A 22,500-nucleotide genomic window follows, 5' to 3' on the forward strand; every position below is an offset into this window, starting at 1 on the left:
CCCCAGCCCCCCCCCCCCCCCCGACATCTCCCCCCCCCTGATATCTCCCCACCCCCAACATACACATCCCGATATCTCCCCACCCCCACCACACACCCCGATATCTCCCCCCCCCCCCCGATATCTCCCCACCCCCACCACACACACCCCGATATCTCCCCACACCCACCCCGATATCTCCCCACCTCCACCACACTAGTCCTTCCGCCACCACCCGCCACATCCCCCTCCCCACCACATCTCCCCCACCCCAACGCCCCCCCCCCCCCCACACCCCCAACATGAAATAATACACAAATATTGCATTTACAGGGATTATTCTGAGCTAGTCCACCAATGGTGAAAACATGTTATATGCTACTATTAATTATTTTGACCATGACAGTTGATGATAAAACGTTCTAGTCTGAAGACTTTTCGCTACGGAAAAAAGAGCGTGGAACTTGAAGCTAAACTGATAAACTACTACTACTACTACTACTAAAGATAATAATAATAAAAACAAGGGTTGTGATTTTTCTTTCTCAAAGTACACGGAAGTCTTTCTTTTCTAAGCCTAATCCAGTGAAAAGCGCAGGGACACACCCAACACTATTCCCCCCATCACTTGCCAGTCTTGCGCTCAGTTGCATATCATGACACGCCGAGTCTGAGTGGTCTGAGTGACTCGCTGCATGGTTCATTGACTAATTAATTAACTGGTTGCTTGAGTAATTGACAGATGTCAGACTGACACGAAACAACTAAAGGCAGCGGTCAATCAGCGTGTTGCACTCTGACGGTGCAGAGTTCAAACCTCAGGTGAGTTAGTCGACAATAAATTCACAATCTGTGACGGTGACAGTGTATACGCAAATACTGGTCAACTACCCCCACTCTGAATGAAAAGTTATTCCTGTCGGCCATAGTGCGAGCAGTCTTTTTGGACAGAAAACCTAAATATAACTTCATCAGCGTGAAAAACTCTCATACGAGCGTTGTGCCGCATGTCAAGGTATGCAAAAACAGCTCACATCACTATTGACAACTGTAATTTTTTTTTTTTTTTTTTTTAAGAAAAAAAAATAGCCGTGGACACTTTGTGGGTGTTGAATTAGTCCCACAGCACGGCCAGTCCCTGATGCCCTGTATGAGGTCATCGTGACAGTGTGCACCCTCGGTCACTGACCGCCTCAAATGACACGTTTTTAAAGACTGACCAGTGACCACTGACACATCTCTCGTGAGTTGATTGAGCTTAACATAGACACAGACACACACACATGCACACAGACACACAAACACGCACACAGAAAATCAGAACACATAAGACAAAAAACGCTTTGTCAGTTCAACAGAGAGAGAAAGAGAGAGAGACAGAGAGAGACAGAGTGAGAACATTTATTGTCAGTTTAACATAAAGTCCTGACATTATTATCACTATTTTTATCAAACACTCAAAAAGCCAGTCTCTACAGTCAAACTTTTTTTTACCCAATGATCATGACAAAGATTTCAAATACATAACACCGAAAACGTGACAGTTGAAAATATATTGGTTTAATTTTGCAGTTTCACCCATGATTTTGTCACCGAAAGTTTTGAAAGTTGTCCTTTAAGAAAAAAAAAGAAAAGAAAACCAAGAAACATACAGGTGTAACACAAATACCTTCAGACAGGTAAGTGGCTCAGTACATCCTCTGAACGCCTTTCATCCAGTGACAAACTTCAATGGACCCCCGTAGCAGCATTGTCGTCACCCTCAGCCTCATTCATCATCAGTTTGGAAAGACAAATTGTGTGAGTTAAAAGACAATAAAAAAAATTGTTTTATCAACATGGCAGTCCTGTCTACAGTGAAAAACGACCCTAAGTGCGAAAACCAATTCCTCGTTAAAATTCAACTCTTTCGCGCCAATAAATACCACCCTTGTCTGACCGAAACCATCTCCGTCATTTCAGCAAAATGATAAATAGACAAGCACACGTTGTCTCCCTTGTTGTAGGATCACACGGACTGTCTAGACCCATTCGATTCGCCAACATTTCCCTTTGTGCTCTCTCTCTCTCTCTCTCTCTCTCTCTCTCTCTCTCTCTCACACACACACACACACACACACACACACACATAAACACACACACACACACACACACACACCGCTGGCGCCCTTGCTGCCGGGAGCACAAAAGCCACAGAAATAATTCAATTAGCAGTGGGAAGTTAGCGTCCTGACCATCTCATGTTCACTCACGATTTCATTGACTGGCCAACGCTGTGTGTAAACACAAGGCGGAAAGAACACGTGGTGAGGAAACATGATCATTTCTGTCTGGAATTCAGGATTTGGGACACAGCACGCACACTGACGTTTACAGCACTCTAGTCCAATGCACACACACACACACACACACACACACACACACAATTGGAGTGGATTTTACAACGAAAATTTCACACACACACACACACACACACACACACACACACACACACACACACACACACGTCACTGGCAAGATTTCGTTGTAAACCTCACTCCAATGTGTGTGTGTGTGTGTTTGTGTGTGTGTGTGTGTGTGTGTGTGTGTGTGTGTGTGTGTGTGTGAATGACACAGTCAGGCTGAACGACACAGGAAACGAATGATGAACGGCCTAAAGGCATCTCTCAGTCGTCTCTATGTATGTAGACAGCCTGTTGCGCAAATAATGACCCCGTGTTTGAAAAGCGCCCAGAGCTTGGTCTCTGACCGATGATAGGGGGAGCTATATGAGTATCTATATCACTCAATCAATCAATCAAAACATACAACGAATGGATGTGGGGGGCGGGGGGGTGGGGGTGGGGTGGAGACAACGGAGAGAATGTAGGAAGGGGTTGGGGAAGGATGGAAATCTGCTAACTTCCCGGAATCGCAAAACCCCGTGACGCAAGCCTAATTCGCGATCCAAAGGCAATTAACGATCCCTCTCCGCCCCCACCCTCCCACACACACAACCTCCCCCCCCCCCCCCCGACCCCCCACCCCCTCCTCTCCCCACAACCCCTATCAATCAAGCACCACGTGCTCTATTGTGATTGGACAATGGCTCGTCCTGCTGGACGCCATGTTCTCTGGTGGGGTCACGCCCACCTCTCGTGTCACACGATGTGTGAGTGACATGCTGGAAGGTAATGGTTGTTACTGCACTACCGACACAAATGGCTATACATGGCCCGCGTCAGGTAACTCGTTGTGGGTCGGGCATCTCTCTCTCTCTCTCTCTCTCTCACACACACACACACACACACACACGCTGCTTGACGAGTTAGAATACCTTAATATTAATATGACCAGATGATGGCTACGGTATTGAAAAAAAAGGAAAAAAAAAAGAAAAGAATATACACACACACACTGCTTGACGAGTTAGAGTACCTTAATATTAATATGACCAGATGATGGCTACGGTATTGAAAAAAAAAAGAATAAGAATCAATGCATGGTCGCGCGTCAGAAAAGTCACACACACACACACACACACACACACACACACACTAGATGACGTGACATAAAGTCTTAACATGATCAGACTGATGATGGCTACCCTTTGAATTTTTATCTTCTCTAATTCTATTCTTTTCTTTCTTTCTTTTTTTCTTTTTTTTATGACGTCCCCTTCCTTATTTCTGTACTTTCAGAATCTAACTATGTATTATATATTGATTCAGTGATGGTGGTTGTACTGTAGAGATCTGGTGTGGTGGCTTACTAGTAACGTGTCCGCCTTGGCAGCGAGAGAATCTGGGGGTACGTGAACGATTCACACCTTCACTCACCAGTATTTTCTTCCCATCCACTAGAACTTGTTCAGGCACAAGCAGGTCTGCACATATGTTGACCTGGAAGATCGGAAAAATCTCCCCCCTTTACCCACCAGGCGCCGTTCCCGAGATTCGAACCCGGGACCGTGAGCGTTGAAAGTCCAACGCTTTAACCACAAGGCTACTGCGCCCGTCTGAAGCAAGCACAATTCGCTCGAAAAAGAACCCCCGGAAGCAAAAGGACTGTCTGTGGCAAAATTCTAAAGCAAAATCCACTTGGATTGTGGAATGAAGCCACTTGCAGACAGACAAAAGACCTAAAAAATCGGGTGGCGTTCCACTGTGTCGGCGCGCTTTCCCAAGGATCGAGAAAGAATGGAGACAGAGAATTACACTCCACACCAACACACACGCGCTCACTGGTTAACGAGCACAGAGAGAGAGAGAGAGGTAGAGGGAGAGAGAGCACTGCGTGTACGCGATGTGCCTACATATATATCTTGATGCATCCACGCGCATTCTTGTACACATAGGCCTATATACATAGGCGCGTATATGTTAGCTGTACACGCACACAATACACACATCATGTACACAGACACATAATACAATATAAGGAAATACCGAACTAGAGAGAGAGAGAGACATACAGACAGACAGCAGACATGGAAAAGCCAGCACGTAACTGAAAGCAGTGGTGTATTAATGATGGTCACACGTCAGCGGTGTAGCATGTGTTCCAAGCCTGACTGCACGTGCACACAACTGGGCTCTATTTAGCGCACCGCACTCTGCACAGGCAAGTGTGTGACAGTGCTTGGAAGGAGTTTTCCATTTTCGGTTTTGTTTTGTCGGGATGTAACACTCATGGGGAGCACCTCGAAAGCAGCAGCAAAAGTATTACAGTAATCATGATGTCGATGATAATAATAATAATAATAATTATAATAATAATAATAACAACAATAACAATAATGATAATAATAATGATAAGAAGAAGAAGAAAGTTGAAAATATAATACCAACAACCTGCACTGTGCACGAATATCTTTTATGTAACAAGCGTGCACACACACACACACACACACACACACACACACACACACACACACACACCTATGCACTAAATCCACCACACATATATTCAAACAATCGCAGTGGAACCACAATTTGGTTGTATTTCGAGTATTCTTTCAGGTCTCGTTAGCATCACAAACACATGCACACACACACACACCCTCTCTCTCTCTCTCTTACACACACACACACACACACACACACACACACACACACACACACACACACTTACTCGTCGATTTCCAATCCGTGGAAGCATGATTACAAAGACTGCAAACAGTGTGTTGATTTTAGGTCAGATATCACGTGCTGTATTTCGTTCAACGTCCACATTCATACAGGCCTGTCACCACAGTAACAGAAGCATCCTGCAGACCTGAACCACAGGGTAGCCGACCAACAAAAAACGACTGGGTTTAACCCCAAGTGACCAAAAGCACTGCTATCTGAACGAAATTTAACCATTTCGTTGTTTCGCTCGCGCAAAAAGTCGTCTTTTTTCTCCATCAGTTTAGTCCTCTCTCGCATGAAGATGATGTAATATTAGCTACATAACATCTCTGCACTGACTGAAAAATGAATCAACGTACACCCACGATTCCGTGACCAAAGCCACAGACCTACACGAGGGACTTCGGCTTAGGTACAGTATTCACACCGGCACATACACTCTTCACACTATGCATTTGTCCATGGCGTGTGTCCGAGCGTACTACTACTCTATCGACCTGAAATAAAGCTGACCATAAAGGCTCTCGGAAGCCATGGATACATATAACAGAGCACCATTACCTTGACCTCGTTTTGATCGCATGAAGGAGGTTAGAGGTGTTAGTGGGGGAGGGGCATGGTATAGAGGCCGGTGGGAGGTGAACAGATTGGAAACTGCATGAGTTTCTGACATGAAAGATCGAGGCTAAATTCCATCGGAAACAAAGGGGAGAGGTGGGGGGGGGGGCGGTGGGGGGGACGGGGGCGGTTTACTGAACACCGACCCAATAAAAACAAACCAGTCACGCGAAACAGTCTCGTGCGTCACAAGTCAGTCCTAGTTTCTGTGTTCAAAATCACACTGTGAAAAAAGAAAAGAAAAGAAAAAAAAGACTGATGATTGTCCGTTCACTTGACCTGTCAGATTTTCCTGCGAGCTCCTTGAAGGGCCCGAGTACTGCCTGTGGGTCTGCTCTGCGTGTGTGTGTGTGTGTGTGTGTGTGTTGTGGCGAAGGGGGATGGGCCTGCCGTGTCGTGCCATTGTGCTTTACCCACCAACTCCCACCCCCCACCCCCCGAACCCCTCACCTTTGATCCTGATCGCTACACAAAAAGGTGGCTGGTTGTCCCAGTTCCCGTAAACTGCTGCGCCAGGGGGGACCGCTTGTTCAGTGAGCGTGATGCACAAGTCAAACATGAAGACCGCTGATCTTTCCCTCGGCCTCCTGACACCCCGCTGAACTCGGCACCGTTTAAACAAAGGACCGACACGTTGACATTACTGCTGAAACAACACAGGCTCTGTTCACCCAGGTCTAATGTGTGCATGCCCCTCCCCCCACCCCTCCCCGTTTAATACTGCCCCTCCACGGAAAGAGCTTACCTGGAGGACAGAGCGGTATGGTTTGACCAGGAACACCTGCCGTGACACGGGGTCAAGAGAGGCTAAAGCCGCAGTGGTCTCCGCCTTCATTGAGACCCTTAGGCCTGAGGTCCGCCCCGAGAGTAATCTTTTCCCTTATACACACATCAACATCTTCAACCTTACGACACGTTGAACACTTCCATTCCCTTTCCATACAAAATTGGCTATAATCTTTGCAGTAGATTATGTAAAAACCTGTTAAGGTAGGTAATTTTTTTTTTTTTTTATCACAGATTTCATGTGTAACAATGACGGCGCAGAATCGTTTTACTGCTAATGACCAACTGAAATTGTTTAGCTGATCGAATGTTGTAGCTAAAGCAATCCGTATGTTGCCAATGTTTGTCCTCCATGCCCAAAAACGTAACACAGGAATAAATTTTCTTGAATCTTGACAGAGGCAGAAAGAAAGAAAGACAAGAGAGGCAAGGTCTTCAAGACTCACTTGTGACCAAGCTTTTTATGCATTGAGTATAATTTCAAAATGTAATGTTTAAGATGAGAAAGATCAGTTTAAAGCAAATTAAGTCCCCTAGCATTAATTACAGAGTAATTTCCCTTCTTTACTATCTGCACCAAAACGTTTCCAAAATAGATAAAACTTCCATGCTTAGCAAAAGAAGTTCCTGTTTGAACAAAAAATGATAATAATGACTGCTCTTGTTGTTGGGTCAGAATATCAGATCAAAGTGCCAAGTTTAGAAAATACAAAAAATATAAATATAACAGTAAATGCAGTTTGCATATAATTAGGCTTTTTTTTCTTTTCTTTTTGTGTGTGTGTGTGTGTGCCCATCCCAGAGGTGCAATATTGTTTTAAACAAGATGACCGGAAAGAACTGAATTTTTCCTATTTTTACGCCTAATTTGGTGTCAACTGACAAAGTATTTGCAGAGAAAATGTCAATGTTAAAGTTTACCACGGACACACAGACACACACACACAGAGACAACCGAACACCGGGTTAAGACTCACTTTGTTTACACAAGTGAGTCAAAAAAGGATGACGTATATTATAGTAGCTAAAGTCCGATACACATAACCCTCAACACGATATTTTAAGCCCGTCACAGATTATAAGAAACGTCTTCTGGAGTCACGAAATTTTCACACACCGCAGGTAAAAATCGACTGGAAGATAATCGTTTTCCTCGTCTTTATCGGGCTTAAAGCATCGTCTTGGGATGTACTGAGGGGCGGTGTTTATCGGTGCTGTAATCTGGTGTCAGTGGCTGAATGCATCGGCTATGTGCGTCATACTTGACTGAGAAAGGGAACATGAAGAAGGGACGAAAGAGACGAAAATGAAAATTAAAAGAACACTAACAGCAGAAATAAAAGGAAGAAAAAAAGGGAAGTGGGATGTGTGTGTGTGTGTACGTGTGTGTGACAGAGAGAGACAGAGACACAGAGAGAGAGAGTTCGTACGCCTTTGTCTTTTCTATTTCTTACCAGACTAAAAACGATAGAGTTTAAAAAAAAAAAATCACATGCAAGCGTGCATACACAGCACGCAGAGAGAGAGAGAGAGAGAGAGAGAAACAGACAGTTTTTTTTGTTTTCTGTACTTGTTTTTGTTTCGGGGTGGGGTGGGGGTAGGGGTTATACGATTTATGTTCGTATCTTCTTATGTACTATCGCCCCCCCCCCCACCCCCGCCCCAATACTCCTTGTGACCCCGGTACACTTGGTAATAAAGACATTCTATTCTATTCTATTCTATTCTATGTGTATGCTGCACCACGGACGTATTCAGTGATGCTACACACGGGAACTCGGTTTATCGTCATATAGGAAGGATCAGACGCCCAGTTTTATTCTCCAGTCAAACTTGGAAGAAAGGGCGAGACTTCTTTCACCAACCTGTCTGTCTGGTATATTTATATAGATCTCTCTCTCTCTCTCTCTCTCTCTCTCTCTCTCTCTCTCTCTTTCTCTCTATCTATCTATCTATCGATCGATCTATATCTCTACCTCTATCTATATATAGATTTTTATTGAAGATCATTCGCTTATTATATCTATGCATTATTTACCTATTTATCTACCCACTTATTTCTATGTTTTTTCTTTGTTCATCTAGTTACTTTTATGTAAATCTGACACATAACCCCACACCACCCCACACACACACGCCCAAGAAATTCCTGACAATTTATTCACAGATTATTTACTGAATAATACAGATACAATTCCAACGCAGATATTTCACGGAATGCAACTCCATTAAAATTGTTTGTTTGTTTGTTTGTTGTTAAGCAGATAAACGGACTCTGAGTCGCTTGAAAATGCTGGGGTGAAGTTTGAAGGTGAGACATTCCTGACAAGTGGCACCGGTGGGAAGACCGCTGATGTCCAAGCCATGGTCAGTCAGTCATGGGCAGGGGTCGTGTCACCTGTGAGCAGCTCTGTCTCACAGCTGTCTGTCATGCTTTGTCTCTCGGGTCTCACGGCTGCAGCATAGTTCTTAAAGACTCATTGGTATAAAGCTTTGCATCTGTCTGTCTGTCTGTTTGTCTGTGTACAGAAAATTGAGACCCAAAGTATGCAAAGCAGACAATCGGATAACAGATATTACGCACGCACGCACACAAGCACGCGCACACCAAACACAAAGACACACTCAGACACAGACATACACAGAAACACAGACACACACACATGAAAAGAAACAAATGCGCTCCCACACACAAAATGGAAGCCGCTAGAAGCTTACGCTACAAACATAATCATATGTAATCAAAGGCCAGACACATGTACATGCCTTCATAGTTCATTCTCTTCCAGGTAAAGCTTATCATGCACACGTACCTAAAGGTATATGGAAGCCTTCCAGGCCCTAACCCACAACAGACGGACAGGTGCAACAGCCGAGTGGGTAAAGCCTTGGACTTTCAATCTAAAGGTCCTGGGTTCGAATCTCGGTTGGGGCGCCTGGTGGGTTAAGGTTGGATATTTTACCGGAATCCCAGGTCAACAGACGTGCAGACTTGCTAGTACCTGTAACCCTCCGTGTTAATACGCATGCAGAAGATCAAATACGCACGTTAGATATCCCGTAATCCATGTCAGTGTTCGGTTGGTTATGGAAACACAAATATATCCAGCATGCACATCCCTGAAAACGGAATACAGCTGCCTACATGGCAGGGTAAAGACGGTCACACACGTAAAAACACACTCGTTCATAACGGGTGAATGTGGGAGTTGTAAACCACGAACGCAATATGTGAAGAAGAAGAAGAAAAAAGACGACGAAATCATCATCAACAACAACGGCAACAACAAAGAGACTTAATGCTAGCAGTCCAAAACGCCAGGGGATAAGATGGACTGACTTCAAACAGCGGTCAAGGAAAACTATGTCCCTGCCCAATGGAGCCTGCCACAACACGGGCAGTGGGCTGTGTGACGGGTCAGTGACTTGCACAATGTCCCCCCCCCCCCCCCCCCCCGAGCCCCCCCCCCCCACCCCCGTGCCGAAAGTTCCTGAACCGATCCGTGACAAGCGGGGATCAACGCTGTGTTGGTGTAGCTCAGTGATCACTGACTGCGTACGTCTGACTGGTTGGGGGAAGTTATGAAAACGAAGAAGAAGAAGAAAGAGAAAAAAAAGAGAAGAAGAAGAAGAAAGAGAGAAGAAATAAAAGGAGAAAGGGGTGTAGGACTGTCGATGAGTAGTAGTACTCGTAGTGGAGAGAGACAGAGACAGGGAATGAGACAGAGAGAGACAGACACACAGAGAGAGGGGGACAGAGAGAGATAGACAGACAGACGGAGAGAGGAACAGAGACAGAGATAGGTAGACAGACAAGCAGAGACACATACAGAGACAGAGAGACAGAGAAAGACAGAGACAGAGACACAGAGAGACAGACAGACGGAGAGAGGGACGGAGATAGGTAGATAGTCAAGCAGAGACACAGAGAGAGAGAGAGAGAGAGAGAGAGAGAGAGAGAGAGAGAGATGGACAGACAGACAGACAAGCAGAGACACATACAGAGAGAGACAGAGACAGAGACAGAGACGAATGCGTCTCGATCGTACAGCCAAAGATACGGTCTTGCTTCACTTGTAATGGTTGTCAATGGAATAAGATGGATGCCCAGGTTAGAGTTTGAGACCACAGGCCAGGGACTTACATGTACACACTTTGAGAATCATGGTGATAACTATGGATATCCAGGTTAGAGTCTGAGACCACATTCTTCAATCACCGATATGTGTGACGGGACATTAAACAAAATTCCTCCTTGAGACCACATAACTTTGACTCACATGTAGATACCTTGAGAATCATGGTGATCACTCTAAGGATGTCCAGGTTACAGTTTCAGACCACAGAACATGGACTTACAAGAACACACTTGACGCTTTCTTGCCTTGTACACCTCAACGTCAATCATCCTAGAAACAGCCACAACCACCTGCAGTGTTGGTTAAGACACCTGAGCAGTACTCTCAAGGACTCATCCGTGGAGTGGATGACACTCATGGCATATAAGTGGTCTCAGTTTTCTCGTTTGAAACCACAGTACGTCTCTCTAGAAGAAGCCAGCTGGGCTGACCCCCCCTCCCTTCAATACACCCCCACCCACCCACACGTAAACACACACACACACACGCGCGCGCGCGCGCGCACTTTTCCAGTCTTATATTACTCATAGTAAAAAAGTGTAAAATCGATGAACAACAATAACATGGACATGTATACACACACGCGCACGCGCGAGCCTGCACGCTCACACACAAACACACACATACACGCACTCAACACCCAACAGACGTATTCTGTAATATTGAACATTATCATACTGGTATTTTCAATCACACATTCAGTCGTCTGTTTGATTTAGCTTTATGAAATTCTGCTTTAACAATTTACTTTATCACAGATACCATTCAAATGCACAGGTAAGCATACTTGTCCTCCTGTACAGATAGATGTGCAAGCCTAGCACACACACACACACACACACACACACACACACACGCGCGCGCGCGCGTGCGCTCGCTCATATAACCCACTGTTAACTCATTTTCTCTTGGTTCTCTCTCACACACGTTACCCTTACTTCTTTTCATTCTCCCCCCACCCTCCCTAAACCCACACTTTCTCCACAACATTCCCCAAACAATATACAAAGATTAAAAAGGTTTTTTTTTTTTTTAGAACAAAAACAGAAGTCCCACAGATTCCATATCAAAAAAACCTGAAATACTTCCAGCGCCCTGGCTCCCTGAACCCATACTGACGCCACACAGCCAACATAACTGACAGTAGCTAAATCCCAATGCCACCCCCCTTCACCCACCCCCACCCCTTTCTCTCTGTGTTTCTGTGTTGTGTACCGTGCACTGCAATACAGACAGGACTACTGCCCGGACCCTCCACGTCCAATCCATCACGACAGTTTTATTACAAACGGTGCCTCAGGAATCCGCCTAGTACCAGTCCCAAAGGTTTGTGGAGCACTTAATGGAACCGCCGGGTCTCACACGCGTTTGAAGAGACCCCCCTAAATACGTCTCGCTGGCTGGTGGGAATTCCTTTTGGTCACCCACCCCTCCCTGCCACATGCTCTGCCAGTTCGGTACCTGAGGTTCTGGGTGCGACGTGTTGGAGGATCTAGTCTGTTCGGTTTGCCCGAGAATAAGTTACGGTCGGCATGTCTAATGTAATGATTATGATTTTCTCTTTTTTCAGAAAAAATACAGCCAAGTTAAGCGCTACCCTTCTGCAGGATGTATGATCCACGCGCGCGCGCGTGTGTGTATGAATGTCCACGTGCACGTTCGTATTCTTGCTTGCTTGTTTTGTAGCCTTCTGTAACATTACGTTCATTAATTTGAATAGCGAAAAAAGAGGGCCAGCTTCAAGGGATGCCGAGATGGACAGAATACCGATATATCCACAACGAAACACAGAAACGGACATGCACACAAAACAAAGAAATAAACTCACAAATATGCTGACAAACAAATAAATCAAATTGACAATTGGAAAATACACACATAAATAGTTAACAAATGAAGCAATCAAATAATAAATACATAAATAACATTGAAAGGACAAATAATGAATTTTCGAATAGACAAAAACAACAACATACACACGAATACAAAAAAGAAGAATTATTAAAGAAACAAAAAACAAACAAAACAAACAAACAAATAAACAAAACAACAACAACATGACATTCAAACGCCGGGAACACTAACACAACACCCCCATGAAATACAACCTATGGTCCTAGACATGCTAGTGCTAGTCAATAAGCAGTCCACGACCAAAACAGTAAAAGAAAACACAGCGAATAAGGTACCCAGGTATATTCGGGAACACCTGTCTTTTGACAGAGGGCATGGGGCGTGCAAAATTAATGGGCCCATTTATATCTCCTTAGTGTTCTTCGATGTGTCCGTTCCACTAATACTTTCCTAGCGATCCCCGCGGTCCACTGGAGTCATAGAACAGGCTGTGTTGTCCAGCGGTGCCTCGCCCCGAGAGATTCCTGTAATCCACCGTGCCCTCTCACTGGACCGATACACGTGTATACCTACTGCTATAATAGGGCCCCTGTTGTCGGCTAACATGTGACTGCTGTGTGAATATTGACAACTCTATGGGAACGTCAGTAACTTGCTGATCCCTTTGAGCCCCCTCATGCGGCATGTAAGAGAAACAGCAGTATTCTCATTTCGTATGTAAAACACAATCTTATAACTCAGCTGCTATATTCATTTAGTAACAGAATAAAAAAGGATAGAATCAATTTGCTTGGAGTGAAAGTACCAGTCATTGTTAAGCGTATACTGCAGTGGCATTGCTAACAACTTTTGTATGGGTATAAAAATAATAGTTTGCATGGGAAAACGGGTATCTGCTATGTATATATGAGTGATACGAGTAGCCACCCTACGAGTAGCCACCTACATCCCTACCCTTCCGACCCCCATTCCCCTACCCGGTCCCCGCCCCACAGACCCACCCCTCTTGCTCTCCTCTTCCCGGCATCTGTAACTGCCATCGGAATGGAAGCAACAGCTGAAACAATATGAGAAACCTGCACAGAAATGGCGGTGATCACTAAGGTAATATGAAGCAAGTTAAGGAAAAAGCGAAGGACTGTTTCATAATGATAATCATGAGTATTTGCTGAGGAAAACAGTCGCAAAGGAGGACTTTAAATGCAATGAGAACACGTGTAACCGGTAAGGGAATACGAATCATAACTGCTGAAATGGGTGAAACTACGAGTGATCAGCTGTTCTGCGATAAGTTTAACCGCTATGGAAATATGTTCAACCTTCACAGGAAAGGGTGTAACTACTACCGGCACATGGGTAAACACCGAATAAATGACACTGTGAGAACAGCCATGGCCACTGCCGGATAGAGGGCTGTGTGATTCCGGAAAACCCAAAGAATTAATCTGATGTCTGTCAGCTGCTGACATCGGTCGCCAGTCAGCTGTGCCACACAAACCCCGCAGACCCAGAGCTCACCCTTTACAACATTCTGTTCGAAATCCGTGAAACGTTGTGAACAAGCCTCACATCTGTCATTCATTCATTTCTGTTCAAGAAAGACCTGTCTCTGATACTCTTGATTCTGATCTTGACTCTGAACAGCCAAGAGTGATGTGCTGTCATGTACATTGCTATCAATGTTCTCGCGATGATAAATATCCTGGAATGTGTGATAAGACACGAACCCAGGACAGTGGTAAAACTCAGGTTATGAATCTAGATCATATCTCGGGTAACATTAAAACTATAGTTTCCTTTTTGTGCCGAAAGGACTTCAAAAAATCTAATTTATTTCAACGTATTTGAACTCATTTTTATTTCAGCGTATTCGTCGTGACAGAAAAAATTATACCCGCCCCCTCTCTCTCTCTCTCTCTCTCCCTTACAAGTGATAAAATGAAAATGGATACACTGAAAATGTCAAACTTACCTTTTGTTCCTAACAAGCAGAAACCAATTAAATAAGAGAACACGTTGACTGGTTAGAAAGGATTGTGATTGTTTCCCGGGCAAAGAAAAAGAAAAAAAGATTATGTCCAAGTGTATTCAACTTGTCTATAAAAAAAAAAAAGAAAGAAATATAAAGCAAAGTTCAGAAAATATTTGTCTCAACCAACAACCAGTTTTTCTACCATAGTGCAACACAGAATGTTAAAAGAAATAAGAACAACATGAACAACAGTGACTGATAAAAATTGATAAAGAAAAGTTGTCACCGTTGAAAAAAGAAAAAAAAAGAAGAAGATAAAACAGAAAACACCACTTTCTCATAAAACATGCAGCAGTGCAGAGAAAGGCCAGAAAAAAGCACACACTCCTTCGTCCTCCGCCTCCACCCTCCCACACAACATCACCCCGCGCCACCACCCACCCCGCTCTCAAACAGCACAGTTCTATCTGCACGCAATACATCATACCCTTTGTTGTTGTTGTTGATTCATTATCTGGGACAGCTAAAAAGGGGGGAAAGTGACTGGCTGCCAGGGGAGACAACACCACCACCCAGACAGGAAACGGGACCAGCTAGGAGAAGGAGACAGTCATTTTTGTCCACTTCAAACGATCGCGTTCTTTCCGTTCCGGAACTAACAGTCCAATTGTGGATTGTTTTAGGAGAAAGGAAAGAGGGAAGGTATGTGTGTGTTGTCGCGCGCGCGCGCGTGTGTGTGTGAAACAGAGACAGAGAGAGAGAGAGAGAGAGAGAACGATAGAGAGAGACAGAGAGAGAGAGAGAACGATAGAGAGAGGAAAAAGACAGAGAGAGAAAGAGAAAAAACAGAGAGAAAGGGAAAGAGAAGAGAGAGAGAGATAAAACAGAAAGAAAGACAGAGACAGACAGACGTGTCTTTTGCTGTCATGCTGTCATGGACAGATGTACGGATATAGATATATTATGTATACGGAAAAAGCAATTGGGCCAACCAAAAAAATATATGTGTCTAACCAGCCATCAAATTCGTTATTGAATTTGTATTGTCAATGAATAAATAAACCGGAAGGAATGAAGAAAAAGACAGGCCGAAGACAGAACAACAGGTAGAAAGAAAGAAAGACAGACAGAATGAATGGAAATAAACATCGAAAGAAAGAAAGAAAGAGCGAAAGAAAAAATAGAAAAGGGAGGAAGAAAATTAAAGCAAGCAAGAAAGAAAGACCGACAAAAAGAGAAAAAAAGAATGAATAAAAAAATGAAGAAAGAATTGCAAGGTGTACGATATCTGGCTCGACAACTCGTCTCGTCTCGAAGGGGACTTCCCAGCGTATTATCAACAATGGATTTCTTTCATCTTCCTGATTCTCAGTTACACCCCGGCCCCCCCACCCCACCCCTCCATCTCCCCTCCCCCCCCTTCTGTTCTCTGAGCCCCCTCCCCAGCAAACACCCCCACCCCAATCCGTCCTCCACTCCCATACAGCAGCTTCGCTCACACACACTGGGAACAAGGGTTTGTGGGCTGAAGAACTGGTGAAAATCTTTTTGGTACAACAATTGGTTTGGTGGTTGTTGGTGTGTTGTGTTCTTGTTGTGTGTGCGGATGTGTATATGTATATGTATATATATATATGAGAGAGAGAGAGAGAGGAGAGACACAGACAGACAGACAATAAGAGACAGAGAGACTGCGTTACCTGCATGTGTGTGAGAGAGAGAGAGAGAGAGAGGAAGAGAGAGAGAGTATAAACTATGGATATTAATTTTCATTTAATGTACTGACCCTTGCTTTTCATACAGGGAACATAACACACAAAATATAAACAAACAAGCGAAATGAAAAATCTCTTTCCACTCTTTCTCTGGTGCCGGATGGAGGCCCAGTCAAGGTACATCAGATTATCCATAGGTAAAGATTGGGCAGAACATCATCAAGGCAGGGCAGCATAAAACAATCAGTTAATACACCTTCATTTCCATTACTGCACACATTATGTGTTGAATGGGAGAACTTGAACCCAGCTCTGAATGCTACCGGTGAAAACCCTGGCATTTCAGAAATATTTCAAGTGCCTGATTCCATTCAGTCACAGGAAGACTTTGATTAACATTATAGAAAGTACAACCTGGCCTGTACGTATGAAACTTATCGCTTTCGTTAACAGGGGATACCATTTTTGCAGTTAACTTCTATTCAACGTTGCCAAAAAAAAAAAAAAAAAAAGAGAGAGAGAGAGAGGGGGTAGACAGAGGCAGAGACAGAGAGACAGGTACAGAGAGAGAGGAGAGAAGGGAGAGTATATCTACTGCTTTAATCTAAACACGGAAAGGCCAATCTTGACACCTGTGTCCATCATGAAAGTGACATAAACTACAGTCAGTGAGAGAGAGAGGCTGCCAAGGTCGTTCACAGCCTCATTCCACATTCACTGCAACCCCCCCACCCCCCATCTACCTGCCCACCCACTTACCCTCTCTCTCCACCCACCCACCAAATCACCAGCACAGACCTTGATGCAGACCTGCTGTCTGAAAATTGATATGAGCCCTCCTCACCCCTCACCCATCCCCACACCCAATCCCCAGTTCTTCCTCCCTCCTTTCCTTCCTTCCTTCCTCATATGCTATCCTCCTTCCAAACCCCCCTCCCTGTCTGACCTGATTAATAAGAGCAGGTGATGATTAGCGTCTTTTTATTTGGGGGGATTTAAACAACCTGCTATGAATTTCACACACACACACACACACACACACACACACACACCACCACCACCACCACCACCACCACCACCCTCATCCCTGCCTCCTTTTCTCACCCCCACCCCCCGTTCATGATTACCCTTCATTTGTTTTGTCCCCATCACCATTACGTCTTCTGATTTCTGAGCGATTTCGAACTGATTTTATCTTATAATCATAATAACAATTTATGGAAACCATGTTATCTTTTTTTTTTTTACTACCATGTATTGACCGCATGCAGCTTCCACATACTAAAGGTATTGAAATATAACGTTGAAAAGGTAAACATATAAATGATATTAAGTGTAACAGACGTAGCGGTTCATCACGTAACATTATTCATTTCTTGATTGTACAGTGTTGTGTATTTCAGTATCCATGTGGAGGAAATAACTACAAAACATTCTGCAGCAGTGTCCATAATTGACCTACTATACATTATCGCCAACACCACTCTCTCTTTGAGGGTGAAGTCAACTACAACACATCAAAAATCGTCCTCTACCTTCAGTTGACAGCGCACTGTCTCATTCTTAGCCCTTTTGGCACTTTTCTCTAAATGATGTGTATTGCCTGTAGATTTTCCGATGCGAGGTCTGCAAAAAGAGAATGCCGCATAAAAGATCCGGCGGAAACGAAAAGGGTTGTTCCTGGCAAAACTCTGTAGAACAGTCCACTTTTATAGCGAAACAAACATACTTGCATACAGAAAAAGAACATACACAAATAGGGTGGCGTTGCACTGTGGCGACGCGCTCTCTCTATGATGAGCAGCCCAGCGTTCACTGGCACAGACATGTGACAAAATGTAGTACAAAACCACACAGTTCCAACCGGATACCATCGTTCAGCCATCACAGACTGTTCAAACTCTATAATGACAACACTAACAAGCACAAATCCAGTGTCTGACGAGACAGACAGAGGTCGCTTTTGCCACACGTCATACTGTTACTGACAGTATATTCCAATGATGTGATGTCGCGGTACGTGTAATCGGACAATGCATTATTCTTCTTTTTAAAGAAGAGAACACCTGACACATGCCTGCGCATGCGCAAGCAGGCTCACACACGAACAGTTGGTGTGGGTTTTTTTTTTAATGAGATACGCAAAATAGGGTCCCCTGTGCAGTATACACTTTGCACACGCGCGCGTGCGCGCACACACACACACACACACATGCACGCGCGCGCGCTCACACACATACACACACACACACGCACACGCACACACACACACACACAGCAATAATGCAACTGTCCTGGCAACATTCTGAACAAATAATCACTGTGATAGAGAAATATTTACAAATGTGAAGACAGGAAAATAACGATAATTCTAATGATTAAAAAAAGAAGAGAAAAAAAAAGATGGCGCCACAATGTAATTAATTCAATTCGATGACATGCAACATAACAGAGAGAGAGAGAGAGAGAGAGAGAGAGAGCATTACAACTCACCTCACCCAGAACCCACTTTTATTTCAGACGACGAAACAGCCCGCACGCCACGGCACAACACACGTAGCACAGACACTGCTGACACCCAGACAGCCGCGTTTTACACTGATCACACACACACACACACCTCCTACCCCCCTTCCCCTTCACCCCCAATCACCAGGACAATGGCTAACAGATCGATGCCGATCGATAGCTTTATTCCTGATAAGGCCATTGCACCACCCTCTTCTTCTCCCTCTGTCCCCCACCCCTTTCCCACTACTTGCCTCTCTACATGTGTGACGCCGCACGCGAAAATCATGGATAAGTCGCTGAAGTAAATTTCACGCAACACGTTGTGAAAGTGACAAGGGGTGAAAATATCAAATTTGAGTTTTTTGGTTATTCAGATTCTATGATTCTTTTTCTATTAAATTTCCAAGTATTATAAAGAAATATAAAGTATTAGTGCTTTATTTTGATGTTTTCCCTGTTGGGATTGGTGATCAAGAGTGGGAAACAGCGAACTCGTTTGCCCCATTTTCTCAGAAGTACGTTTGTGATCATCACGAGACTCAAATGCATGTATCTCAGAAACTAATAAAGATACTTGAATTCTGTTTTCTGTGTGTTATTCAGAATTCTCTCTACTTTCAGATAAAAGAATAATACCATTTTGTGAATTTTGACCATTATCCATGATTTTCGCATGCACCATCACATATTTTTGTTCTCTCCCTCCCTCCCCTGTCTGTCAGATGAGTGTAGTGGAGATCTATTGTTGACACAACAGTCCTCAGGGTCTGTCAGTTGCTAACTGACCATGGTCACTCCCTCCGCCCCCACTCTCCCCTTCCTCTGTCACTATCCCGTGGTATACCCACCTTTCGCCCCCACCCCCCACCCCCACCCCCTTCTCAGCCCCCTCTAACCACTTTGCCTCGACCGGCAAACTGAGCACGACAACTTCCACTGCACCGACCGATCCTGTATCGCCCACTCAGACCATCCAGCCTTCAGACATACTCTCATATTCATGAGTCCACAGATTCCTTTCTCGCTGTTTGCAGCCCGTTTATCTGCTGAGGCTATCTCAGCTTTACAATCCCGGTAAAAATACAACAAAAACTAGTATCAGGACATTGAAAGGTTCATGAAGATATCTTTACACACACACACACACACACACGCACACACACACACACACACACACACACACACACACACACACACATATATATATATATATATATTTATATATATATATATATATATTCGCACAAGCTAAAACTAAAACAGTGCAGACACAGCACCAGAATCGTGGCTGTACGCGGTGCGATTCATGACAATCTTATCCTATTTCAATCACTTGCCTTCCACGTATCTTTCACGTGTCCGTGGGGGACCGGGTTCGATTCCCGCTCTTGCTCTTTATTCTACCAAGTCAGTTTGACTCGAAAAATCAAACTGGGCATCTAGTTATTCGGATGAGTCGATAAACCGAGGCCCCGTGTGCAGCAGGCACTTGAAGCACTGAAAAAGAACCCACGGCAACAAATGGGTTGTCCTCTGGCAAATTTCTGAAGAACTGTACTCTGGTTGGCACACACACACACAAACACACACACACACACACACACACACACACACACACACATATATATATATATATATATATATGTGTGTGTGTGTGTGTGTGTGTGTGTGTGTGTGTGTGTGAGCGCGCGCGCATCCACTGAAGGCCTAACTAAGCGTGTTTTGTTGTGCTGCTGGTCAGGCATCTGCCTAGCAGATATGATGCAGCGTATATGGATTCGTTCGAACGTTGTGACGCCCCCTTGAGAAACTGAAACTCTGTGTGTGTGTGTGTGTGTGTGTGTGTGTGTGTGTGTTTGCAAAGAGAGTCCTGAGAACGTGTAGGAGTACACACGCATGCGCGCTCGCTCGTTTTGTTTGTGGCCATGTGTTACGAAGAGTGCATTCACTCAAAATGGAAAACAACAAAAATAAAAACACATGACAATGAACCAAAGCGTGACAAAAACAAAACACACACAAAAATCAACAAACCAAAATACACCGTCTGGGAACAAACAAAATGGGAAAAGAAATAAACAGATACAAGAACAAACAAATAAAACCTCAGTCATAGAATATCTAATATGAGAATACCAAAACAACCATCGATAAAATATTTTTAAAAGCCCGCGACACACACACACACTACCCACTCCAGTGTTTAGCTGTTCACACCAATAAAACAAAAAAAGAGAACTTGTCAACCTGAAAGGTAGATAGACCCCCCCCCCTCCTCGCTCCAGTATAAACACTGTCTTTGGGCAGAGAGGACAGGGCGTGCAGAATTAATGGGCTCATTGACACCCCCTTGCCACCCCCTAGTCCCCACAGTCCGCTAACATTTTCAAGTGAGCTTTGCGCAGCGCTGGGTCATAAAGCAAGCACAAGTTGACCATGAGGGCTCATTCTAGTTCTTGTGAGATATTCTTTTAATCCAACATCACATACACACAGACACACGCGCGCGCATGAGCGCGCACACTGACACACATGCACGGTGCACACACGCACATTATGCACACATACATGCATACATACGTTCGTGCGCGCGCGCGGCGCACACACACACACACACACACACACACAAACAACATATCACACGTGCACTCATGCACACACACACACACACAATCTGCACGCTTTTTTCCCCTTATTTTTTCTCTCTTTTTTTTTTCTGATGATTGATCGTCTGGGACAGCAAACAAGGGGGACGGGGGGTGGAGGGGGAGGGGGAATGAGTGGCTGCCAGGGGAGACAATAAACAGCACCCAGACAGGTGAAAATGAAGGCCCAGCTGGGAGAAAGGGAAAATCATGTTTTGTCCACTTCAACAGACTGCGTGCCTTCCGCTGTGGGGTTCAGCCTCACTATGGATTGTTCTAGCAGGGAATGGGGGTGGCGTGGTAGGAAGGAAGGAAGGAAAGAACGAACGAACGAACGAAATTTTATTTTACGAGGGTAAAGGAGTAAGCACAAAGTACTTGTTTACATCCAGCCCTCTGGACAAGAATAATAATTGAGAAAAAAATAATATGATAAAATAAAATGAAATAAAATAAAAGAAAAAGAAAAAAAAAAAGAAGTGAGAGTCAATTCACAACACCAACGTCAAAATTACACAAGCATGTGCAAACATAAACGTAGAACTTGGGTACAATGCAATATCGCGATAGATGAATAACAACGAGGACAAGAGGGAGAGAGAGAGGGAGATACAGAGAAGGAGAGAGAAAGGGAGAGAGAGTAGTGAAAAGGAGTGAGAGAGAGGGAGAGAGAAGGGGGAGGGAGAGAGAGATAGATAGAGGCAGGGAGAGAGAGGGATAGAGCGGGAGAGAAGAAGAAAGAGAGAGAGAGAAGAAGAGAGGGAGAGAGGGAGAAATAGAGAGAAGAAGAGAGGGAGAGAGGGAGAAATAGAGAGAAGCGGAATGGAGTGAGAGAGGGAGGGACGGAGTGAAGGGGACAAAAACACGACACCAGTCTAGAGAGGCTTATAAACAGAATGGTAGACAAGTGGACAGGTATGTTGATAGATGAATGAATAAGTGGACAAATATATATATATATATATACATGTGTGTGTGTGTGTGTGTGTGTGTGTGTGTGTGCGCGTGTGTGTGTGTGTAGGGAGAGAGAAGGGACGGGTGTGTATATATATAGAGAGAGAGATATTGTTGACAGCTGTGTAGGCAGATGGAAAGGGCGGCTGAATTAAAAGAATCTCTCTCTCTCTCTCTCTCTCTCTCCCAGCAGATCACAAGGGAAATTACCGCTAA

The 22,500-nt window shown here is 44.4% G+C and overlaps 1 protein-coding gene across 4 annotated transcripts in view; it reads right to left on the reverse strand.

The window, feature by feature from the left end:
- The window catches only part of LOC143282019 (uncharacterized), a 71,740-nt gene that overhangs the window by 8,544 nt on the left and 40,696 nt on the right, over window positions 1-22,500 (reverse strand). The window contains exon 1 of one of the 4 annotated variants that reach the window (XM_076587439.1): window positions 1,649-1,746. The exons of the other annotated variants lie outside the window; for them this stretch is intronic. The gene's annotated coding sequence lies outside the window, so the exon portion shown is untranslated. Of the gene's footprint in view, window positions 1-1,648; window positions 1,747-22,500 lie in introns of those variants that run through there. 4 annotated transcript variants of the gene reach the window in all.

Source organism: Babylonia areolata, chromosome 5, assembly GCF_041734735.1.
Source record: "Babylonia areolata isolate BAREFJ2019XMU chromosome 5, ASM4173473v1, whole genome shotgun sequence".
NCBI classification, from domain to species: Eukaryota; Metazoa; Mollusca; class Gastropoda; order Neogastropoda; family Buccinidae; genus Babylonia; species Babylonia areolata.